Raw genomic sequence first — 11,327 nt, 5'->3', positions numbered from 1 at the left:
AACCATATCGGTCCTACCGAGTTGCATGTCAGTCCCACCGAAAATCTCTAACGGTCACTAGGTTTACCTTTTCGGTCCGACCGAGTTTTTTGATTCGGTCCCACCGAGATTGGAAAACTGTGTGTACCGGTTGGATTTTGTGTGGAGGCTATATATACCCCTCCACCTCCTCTTCATTCGTGGAGAGAGCCATCAGAACACATACACAATTCCAACTCATATGTTCTGAGAGAGAACCGCCTACTCATGTGTTGAGACCAAGATATTCCATTCCTACCATATGAATCTTGATCTCTAGCCTTCCCCAAGTTGCTTTCCACTCAAATCTTCTTTCCACCAGATCCAAATCCTATGAGAGAGAGTTGAGTGTTGGCGAGACTATCATTTTAAGCACAAGAGCAAGGAGTTCATTACCTACACACCATTTGTTACTTCTTGGAGAGTGGTGTCTCCTAGATTGGCTAGGTGTCACTTGGGAGCCTCCGACAAGATTGTGGAGTTGAACCAAGGAGTTTGTAAGGTCAAGGAGATCGCCTACTTCGTGAAGATCTACCGCTAGTGAGGCAAGTCCTTCGTGGGCGATGGCCATGGTGGGATAGACAAGGTTGCTTCTTCGTGGACCCTTTGTGGGTGGTTGCTTCTTCGTGGACCCTTCGTGGGTGGAGCCCTCCGTGGACTCGCGCAACCGTTACCCTTTGTGGGTGGAGCCCTCCGTGGACTCGCGCAACCGTTACCCTTCGTGGGTTGAAGTCTCCATCAACGTGGATGTAGGATAGCACCACCTATCCGAACCACGGGAATAACATCCGTGTCTCCAATTGCGTCTGAATTCTCCAAACCCTTCCCTTTACATTCTTGCAAGTTGCATGCTTTACTTTCCGCTGCCAATATACTCTTTGCATGCTTGCTTGAATTGTGTGATGATTGCTTAACTTGTCCTACAATAGCTAAAATCTGCCAAGAACTAAAATTGGGAAAAGGTTAAGTTTTTATTTGGTCAAGTAGTCTAATCACCCCCCCTCTAGACATACTTTCGATCCTACAAGTGGTATCAGAGCTTTGGTCTCCATTTGCTTTGATCTCCATAGCTTTTGGTGGTCATAGCCTTGGTTTGGCAACCTAGGAGAGTATGGCGTCTAGCGAGGGAAATTATCACCGTAGAGGTCCTTACTTTGATGGTACTAATTTTGCTAGTTGGAAGCATAAAATGAAAATGCATATTCTTGGACATAACCCCGCCGTTTGGGCTATTGTGTGTGTTGGTTTGTAAGGTGACTTCTTTGATGGGAAAGAACCAAACCGCGAAGCTACCGCGGATGAGTTGAAGATGTTGTAATACAATGCTCAGGCTTGTGATATTCTCTTCAACGGATTGTGCCCCGAAGAATTCAACAAAATCAGCCGTCTTCAGAATGCAAAGGAAATTTGGGACACTTTGATTGATATGCACGAAGGTACCGACTCCGTCAAGGAATCCAAGTTGGATGTGCTTCGAAGTCAACTTGACAAGTTCAAAATGAAGGATGGTGAAGGTGTCGCTGAAATGTACTCTAGGCTTGCTCTCATCACAAATGAGATTGCCGGCTTAGGAAGTGAAGAGATAACCGATAGATTCATCATCAAGAAGATTCTAAGAGCCTTGGATGGAAAATATGATACCGTGTGCACATTGATCCAAATGATGCCCAATTACAAAGATCTCAAGCCAACGGAGGTGATTGGAAGAATAGTTTCTCATGAGATGTCACTTAAGGATAAAGAGGAACTTCACAACAAATCAAGTGGTGCCTACAAAGCCTCATGTGAAGCCCCTACATCATCAAGTGAGAAACAAAACTTCAATGAAGAATTGAGCTTAATGGTGAAGAACTTCAACAAGTTCTACAAGAGTAGAAGCAAAAATAGAAGCTTCAAGTCAAGGTCCTACAATCACAAAAGATCTTCTAGTCGAGAGCGAAACTGCTACAGTTGTGGAAGACCCAGACACTGTTCCAATGAGTGTACGGCTCCCTACAAGAGAAGAGAAGATTCTCCAAAAAGAAGAAGCAAAGAATCACCACCAAGAGAGAGAAGGAGTAGAGATGATCATTATGAACGAAGATACTCACGGAGAAGCAATGATTCGGAAAGGAAGGAAAAATCATCAAGGAGCTACACAAAACGAAGACATCAAGCTCATGTTGGTGAATGGGTATCCGGCTCCGACTCCGACAACCACTCCGAGAGAAGTTATCACTCCGACTCCGAAGATACTCAAGATGAAGGTGTTGCCGGTCTAGCACTTGTGTCAACCAACTCCTACGACATCGATGACTCACCAAATGAAGGAATTGGAAGATGCTTCATGACCAAAGGTCCTAAGGTAACACACCCCGAGTATGTTGATTTCAATAGTGATGAAGATGACTTGTTAGGTGATGATTGGCTTGTTGACAACTCTAGTGATGAATACTATGATGAAACGTCAATTAATCATGCTAATCAAGATAAAACGAATGACAATGATAAGGAGAAGATTGAGGCTCTAACTAAAGAACTAAACACTCTTAAGTTAGATCATGAAACTATCTTCGAAGATCATCGAGAACTTTTAAGAGCTCATGAGAAATTACGCTTTGAAAAGCTCAATCTTGAGCAAGAGCATGAGTTCTTAAAAGCAATCAATGATGATCTCCGCAAGAAAAGTTCTTCTTACATTGCCAAGCGTTTACTCTTATCCACTTACATGCCTCAAGTCAAGTCTAGTAACAAGAACAAGAAAGATTCTTCCTCTAGCAGTAACAATGATCATGCTAAATCCAATATTATTGCTTCTAGTAGTTCTCTTGATTCCACTAATGATTCTCTTAGCCAAGTTACACTTGAGCAAGAAAATATATTATTGAAGGGAATTATAGAGAAAGGAGTGTACAAAAGCCTTGCCGGGAGTAAGCAATTCGAGGAAATTGTGCGCAAGCAAGGAATGCAATGGAAGAATCAAGGTGTTGGTTTTGAACGAAAGTTCAATGCCAATGGAGTTGAGTGGGAAGAAGATCAATACCCCAAGACAAAGTTTGTTCCTCAACAAGAAAAGTATGAAACTTCTTTCAAGGGGACACAAGCTCAAGATGATCTTCCACCACAAGACTACAAGAAAAAAGGCAAGGACAAGCTTTAAGAGGAAATTGATGCATTTGAAGAAGCTCCTAAGACCTTAGTCAAGTGGATTCCCAAGACTACTTCAAGTTCCACTTCATCAAGTACGACTATAACTCCAAGGATTCCCATCAAGATGGTGTGGATCCAAAAGAAGAAGAACTTGAGAGTTCTTGAGGGTGACTCCGCCAACATACTTCACTCTTATCATTTTGGCAAGAACAAGTGCAATCAACTTCCACATCTTGCACTAGTTCAAGGAGTCACAAACCCTCTTGTTGGTAAGACAAGGGACAAGGTAACCTAAAAGTTTTCATGGACATCATCTTGTGTGTGCATCACTCTATGTCTATGGATATCCTTGTTTGTTCCTTGCGGGACTAACCCATGTAGGTATTGAAAGTGCAATTCACTCAAAGGGATAGCTCCAAGTGATCTACATCAACATTGAGCATCCACATCTTCAACATCTACATGAAGTCATCATTGACAAAACTCGAGGTTAGTTCATCCCTCTAAGGGGGGATATCACATCTAGGGGGAGCTTTACTCTAAGACTTGAGCTAAAGCAACTCTAAAGATGTGAACACAACAATGCTTTATGTAAAAGTGGTAACCCCACTTGAGCTTAAATGATGAGTATGACCTATGATCAAGTGTTCTCACTTGACTCCTAAGTCAATATACTCATATATAGATGACCTTGTCATCGCAAATTGCTTGATAGATGCTAGAATTGGTTGTGCATGCCTTGTCACATATTTCATTTGCCATCTTATTGTGTGAGCATGCTGGTTGCATATTTTACTCATTCGAGGACATCCACTTGTTGTTTTGATTGTTTGGTTTTATTTCCTTTTGCCAAGTGGATGGACGAGAATGCCTAAGAACCTCCTCTAGCTATCTATGCTTTTCTCGTCTCAAACTCTATTCATGCTACATCACAAAATTTGATCAAGTCAGATTCGAACCACTCTGTGTGAGGAGCGCTCGGAGTCCCCGATTCATCATAGACTTAAACTTCCAAAACCTCTTTATGATTCTCGGTCTGACCGATACCCCACTTTCGGTCCTACCGAGATCATTAAGTTGATCTAGGTTTTCGATCTCGGTGCAACCGATTTGAACCATTCGGTCACACCGAGTTGCAACAACTGTATACAGTTTTGCATCTCGGTGCCACCGAGTTGTTCCACTCGGTCACACCGACAGGGTCGGGCTATATATAGTCACGACAAAAATTTGGAAATTTCTCTGAACCCCTTCGCCCGCGCGATAGCCTGCTCTGCCAACTTGGTCTCCGGATCGTCTCCTCACCGCCAGCCGCCTCCAGTCGCTGGTCTCCGTCGCCGTCAACGGAAATTCAACCCCGCCATTGCCGCCGTAGCGAGTCTCCGCCGAACTAGGGTATGGACGATCTTTGTGCTATTCCCCAATCTGATTCTTAGCACATTGTGATCATCATGATTCTTGCCACGATTGAAACACTCCTGTCCAGTCAATGCGTTCGTAGATTAGTTTTGATTCGAAAATTTTAGGGTTAGGTTTCCGACGAAACCATCTCGGACCCACCGAGTTGAAAAACTCGGTCCCACCGATTTGGCTTATGCCATTGCACAAGTGAGACTCGGTCTGACCGAGAATTACTTATCGGTGTGACCAATTTTGGAACTCTGTGAAACCCTAGCAGTCTCGGTGCCACCGAACTATGACTCGGTCTGACCGAGTTCACTAGTTTAGGTGCCAAAACTGTTTCGGTATCACCGAGTTTAGAATTCGGTAGATCCGAGATGCTTTTAGTGGGAAACTAAAACTAAGTTTTTGAATTATTCTTTTGCAAAAATCTCTGCATTTTGTGATGCTTATCCACTCTATCTCATCTATAACCTATTCATAGGGCCAGCAGTCAGAGTTTGCATCATGTCAGACCAAAGTGATAGCCAGAACTTGTCAGAGCAGCAAGTGCAGATGAGTGAGGGCACTAGTCCCTCAAGTTCCTCAGATGATGGCAGCAGGAGCACCCCTAGCAATATGCCTAAAGCTGCCACAAGACAGAGAAAGAAGAGAACCTCAGACTCAGAAGATGGGGATTATGTGGCAGAAGAGGAAGCAACTTCCAAGAGAGTTGAGCCAGCACAGGGCATAAAACCAGGGATGAAGATCAAAAGGCCAGCAGGCAGGCAGCCTATGTCAAAGGCCAAAGCTTCAACTGAGAAGCCCACTCCCATTGAGCCAGTTGCTGCTGAAGGCAAGAAGAGGAAAGAAAGGGTGAAGAAAACTGTAGCCAGAGTGCTTGGCAAGGCTTCCATCATGGAAGATGAGGAGGAAGAAGAAGAGGTAGCTGCACCAGCACCTAAGGCACCCAAGCTGATGGGTGATGCCATAAGAACAGGGGCAGCTGCTTCCAAGGCCAAGCCAGCTCCAAAGCCAAAGACAAAGAGGAACACAAGAAGCATCCCAGCTACTGAGAAGAACAAGGCCCCAGTGCCTGAAGCTGTAGAAGAAGAAGAAGAGAATGTTTTTAGAAAGCTCAAGCCCAAGATCCCAGACCACAACGATGCTCATCCTGTGGCTGAGGATATGAAACTCAAGAGAGATTCAGGGCTCCAGAAGTGGAGGGAAGCAGACCCGTATGCTTCAAGGAGAAGGACTGCAGTTGACTACAGGTTTCACACCAAGGAGCAGCAAGACTTTTATGAGACAGTGCTGCTAGACAAGAAGCCAATTGTCTGTGATATGAGATGGGTTGATTGGCAATACATCAAGGACAACAAAGAGTACTACCCTAGAGTGCAGGACAGCTAAAAGGCATGTGGAGTAGAGGACTTTGTTGGGCAGAAGCTCACAAAGTGGAACGAGGAACTCATCATGCAGTTCTACTCCACAGCCCATTTCTATCCAGATGGCAGGATTGTATGGATGTCAGAAGGAACCAGATACCAGTCTACAGTTGCTGAATGGGCTCAGCTGATTAATGCCCCAGAAGAGCATGACGATGACTTGGACATTTATGCCAAGAAGAAGATGGACCACAACTCAATGTCAAACATGTACAAGGAGATTCCAAATGAAGCACTTGATACGTTCAAGTTTGGCTCAGTACACTATCTTCTGTCAGGGCTGCCAACCATCAACTAGATTAGGCACACCCTATTACCCAAGTCTGGAGATCACAAGATGATCAGGGGCCACGCGATCAACTTGCTTCATATCTTTGACGTGCCACAGAAATTCAAAGTCATGAGCCTTATGATTGAAACAATCAAGAGGACAGCAGCAGACCAGAAGAGGAGTTGTGGATATGCCCCACAGATTCAGGAGCTCATCAACTCAAAGATGGGCACAGGCATATACTTACTGGACAAGGAACACCTGCCCATCCGTCCAGATTTTGAAGATAATCAAGTGGTCATGACTGAGAATGAACCATCATCTACACAAGCACAAGCAAAGAAGGAGAAGGCAAGGAAGGAGAAAGCTGCCAAGATGCCAACTCAAGAGGAGGCATCTGAATATTTCCTGAAAACCAAACAAGAGCAGCTTGGTTACTTGATTGCATCCACCCTGCGGATAGAGCAAGGACTAGCTACCCTAACTCAGAACCAGGCAAGCTTAGAGAGGATCATGGAACAAAAGTTCTATGACTTGGATGTCAAAGTGACAGAGATTCAGACTGTAGTGGAGCAGCTCCAGGATGACATGCAGGAGAGGAGAGGCAAGACTACAACTGATGCCTTTGCCAGAGTGCCACGAGGTCCGAGGTCGTCTGCAGTGCCAGTTGTTGACCCTAGAGCCACCACATCTGCACCAGCTACAGCCTCAGTTCCACCAGCTCCAGCGTCCACTTCAGCCTCGACTCCGACCACGTCTACAGAAGGCTTCGTCCTTGGAGTGCTCCGGACTCCACCACCACCTGAATATCAAGCCCGAGTGTCGACTTAGCACTATGCATTTTCTAGGAACTTTTTGGTAACTTGTTGCCAAAGGGGGAGAAAATGTATAGATCATAGGCTTCGAGAGAGAGTGTGTGTTGCTTTTTTCTCTCTTGCTTTATTTGGTGGTTTTTCGAACTTTGTTTGCTTTTGAGTGCTTGAGATACTATGTCATTGCTCGTGAGATATTGATGATCATGTGTTTGATCATAAGCTACAGTTATGCATGCTTGATATATCTTATCTATCTTATGTGATCATTCACTATTCTTGGTGATGAGTGCATGTATTTCATTCTTATCATTTTAAGCGCTCCACCAAGATGTATGTGACATGGAAGCGTAACCCATGACTCTAACTCTTTGTGCATTTGCAGTCCAAAGCAAATTTCATGCTTATTATCATTTGTCACATACTTCTCAAAGCGACGATATATTTCATGCTTATTATCATTTGTCGAAGCTTTGATCTATATGTTTCTCATCAATTCCAAAAAGGGGGAGATTGAAAGTGCAACTATCCCTAGGTGGTTTTGGTAATTCATAACAACATATAGCTCATTGAGCTAATGCTATTCCAAGATGATTATTTCAGGAAAGCTCAATGATTGGCATGGCATGGATGTGAAAGTGGAACCCTCAAAATGCTAAGGACAAAGGATTGGCTCAAGCTCAAAAGCTCAAGACTCTTCATTTTATATTTTAGTGATCCAAGATCACATTGAGTCTTTAGGAAAAGCCAATACTATCAAGGAGGGATGAGGTGTTGCTTAATGAGCCTCTTGCTTCATGTGCTTAGTGATATGCTCCAAAACTCTCAACTACTTTCCCACTTCCACATATGACCTAAACCCTAAGCCAAACTCGGTCCTACCGATTCTTTCTATACGGCGCCACCAAGTTTCCTTTGTCATAAGCCACTGCCAAACCCTAGCAATTCGGTTCTACCGATAGGGATCTCGGTCTCACCGAGATGGGATTGCAAACTCTCTGTTTCCCTTTCGTAACTTTTCGGTCTCACCGAAAGAGCGAATCGGTCCCACCGAGATTGCAATGTAAATTCAGTGTTTCCTTTTTGTAACTTTTTGGTCTCACCGAAAGAGCAAATCGGTCCCACCGAGTTTGCCTGACCAACTCTCTGGTTAGATAATTACCAAAATCGGTCTCACCGAGTTTGTGTAATCGGTCTCACCGAGATTACGTTATGCCCAAACCCTAACCATATCGGTCCTACCGAGTTGCATGTCAGCCCCACCGAAAATCTCTAACGGTCACTAGGTTTACCTTTTTGGTCCGACCGAGTTTTTTGATTCGGTCCCACCGAGATTGGAAAACTGTGTGTAACGGTTGGATTTTGTGTGGAGGCTATATATACCCCTCCACCTCCTCTTCATTCGTGGAGAGAGCCATCAGAACACATACACAATTCCAACTCATATGTTCTGAGAGAGAACCGCCTACTCATGTGTTGAGACCAAGATATTCCATTCCTACCATATGAATCTTGATCTCTAGCCTTCCCCAAGTTGCTTTCCACTCAAATCTTCTTTCCACCAGATCCAAATCCTATGAGAGAGAGTTGAGTGTTGGGGAGACTATCATTTGAAGCACAAGAGCAAGGAGTTCATTACCTACACACCATTTGTTACTTCTTGGAGAGTGGTGTCTCCTAGATTGGCTAGGTGTCACTTGGGAGCCTCCGACAAGATTGTGGAGTTGAACCAAGGAGTTTGTAAGGTCAAGGAGATCGCCTACTTCGTGAAGATCTACCGCTAGTGAGGCAAGTCCTTCGTGGGCGATGGCCATGGTGGGATAGACAAGGTTGCTTCTTCGTGGACCCTTTGTGGGTGGTTGCTTCTTCGTGGACCCTTCGTGGGTGGAGCCCTCCGTGGACTCGCGCAACCGTTACCCTTTGTGGGTGGAGCCCTCCGTGGACTCGCGCAACCGTTACCCTTCGTGGGTTGAAGTCTCCATCAACGTGGATGTAGGATAGCACCACCTATCCGAACCACGGGAAAAACATCCGTGTCTCCAATTGCGTTTGAATTCTCCAAACCCTTCCCTTTACATTCTTGAAAGTTGCATGCTTTACTTTCCGCTGCCAATATACTCTTTGCATGCTTGCTTGAATTGTGTGATGATTGCTTGACTTGTCCTACAATAGCTAAAATCTGCCAAGAACTAAAATTGGGAAAAGGTTAAGTTTTTATTTGGTCAAGTAGTCTAATCACCCCCCTCTAGACATACTTTCGATCCTACACTCTCCTAATATTTAGGATAAAATAAACATTTTTCTGGGCTAAATGCAAATTTTTTAAAATGCATATTTTCCCCTAATTTAACCGAATAAAATTTCAAATAAAATTCAAACAAAATATATTTTTATTCAAAATTAAATTTCCATTATTTCCTTGCTGTTTTGAAGAAGTCATATTATCTTCTCTCATTATTTTATTTATTTTGAAATAATTGGAAAAATAATTTTAAATAAAAATCACTTTGATCCAATATGCCAATTTTGAAAATTCAAAAATGGATTTTTATGAAAACCTCCAACTCTCTCAAATGGTCCTTGAGTTGCTTAAGGTCTCTAGGATCAAAATGTCCAAATAAATCAAGTTTAAAATGCTCAAATCATGGATGCATATGATGACCTAATGATTAACATCCAAACTGAAAATTGGTATGTTACAGAATATAATCATCCTATATATCAATATTTACCTCTCGACCATTTCGAGACTCCTTGTCATGTCTGTGATCTCATCCGGGACTCTGAACAACATTCGATCACAAAATAACATAACTCATATAACACTAACTTGGCATCGAATGTTAAGCGTGCAGACCCTATGGGTGCGAGAACTATGTAGACATGACCGAGACACCTCTCCGGTCAATATCCAAAAGCAGAACCTGGATGCTCATATTGGCTCCTACATATTCTATGAAGATCTTTACCGGTTGATCCGTTATGACAACATACGTAATTCCCTTTCTCATCGGTATGTTACTTGCCCGAGATTCGATCGTCGGTATCTTCATACCTAGTTCAATTTACCGGCAAGTCTCTTTACTTGTTCCGTAATATATCATCCCACAACTAACTCATTAGTCACTTTGCTTGCAAGGCTTCTTATGATGTGCATTACTGAGAGGGCCCGAAGATACCTCTTCGATACTTGGAGTGACAAATCCTAATCTTGATCTATGCCAACCCAACAAACACCTTAGGAGATACCTGTAGAGCATCTTTATAATCACCCATTTACATTGTGACATTTGATAGCACACAAAGGTATTCCTCCGGTATCCGGGAGTTGCATATTCTCATAGTCGAAGGACTATGTATTTGACATGAAGAAAGCAATAGCAATAAAACTGAACGATCAATATGCTAAGCTAATGGATGGTTCTTGTCCATCACATCATTCTCCTAATGATGTGATCCCATTTATCAAAGGACAACTCACCATGGTTAGGAAACTCTACCATGTTTGATTAATGAGCTAGTCTAGTAGAGGCATACTAGGGACACTGTGTTTTGTCTATGTATCCACACATGTATCAAGTTTCTGGTTAATACAATTCTAGCACGAATAATAAACATTTATCATGATATAAGGAAATATAAAATAACAACTTTATTATTGCCTCTAGGGCATATTTCCTTCACTACCGCCGACACGCCGGAGCAGGCCGGTCACTGATAACCCACAAGTATATGGGATCATGACAGTCTTTGAGGGTAGTATTTCACCCAGATTTATTGATTCAACACAAGGGGAGCCAAAGAATATTTACAAGTATTAGTAGTTGAGTTGTCAATTCAGCAACACCTGGAGAACTAAATATCTGCAGCAAAGTGTTTAGTAGCACAGTAATATGATAGTTTGATAGCAGTGGTAACAGTAGCAATAGCAACGGTAACAGTAACAGTAGTAGTTTGTAGTGATTGTAGCAGCAGCAATAATGAAAGTAACTTAGCAAAGATCAATATGTGAAAAGCGTAGCCACTGGATCAGTGATGGGTAATTGTGTTGGCTAATATTCATCATATAATAGTCACAACCTAGAGCGATACACAATAGCTCCAATTTATCAATGTAATGTAGGCATGTATGTCATATATAGCCATATGTGCTTATAATAAGAACTTGCATGACATCTTTTGTCCTCCCCCATGGCAGCGGGGTCCATAAGGAAATCTAAGGGATATTAAAGGCCTCCTTTGAATAGAGATCCAAAACAAAGTATTAAC

The sequence above is a fragment of the Triticum dicoccoides genome, chromosome 3A, assembly GCF_002162155.2.
Source record: "Triticum dicoccoides isolate Atlit2015 ecotype Zavitan chromosome 3A, WEW_v2.0, whole genome shotgun sequence".
Lineage (NCBI taxonomy): Eukaryota > Viridiplantae > Streptophyta > Magnoliopsida > Poales > Poaceae > Triticum > Triticum dicoccoides.
This window is presented reverse-complemented; position numbering follows the sequence as displayed.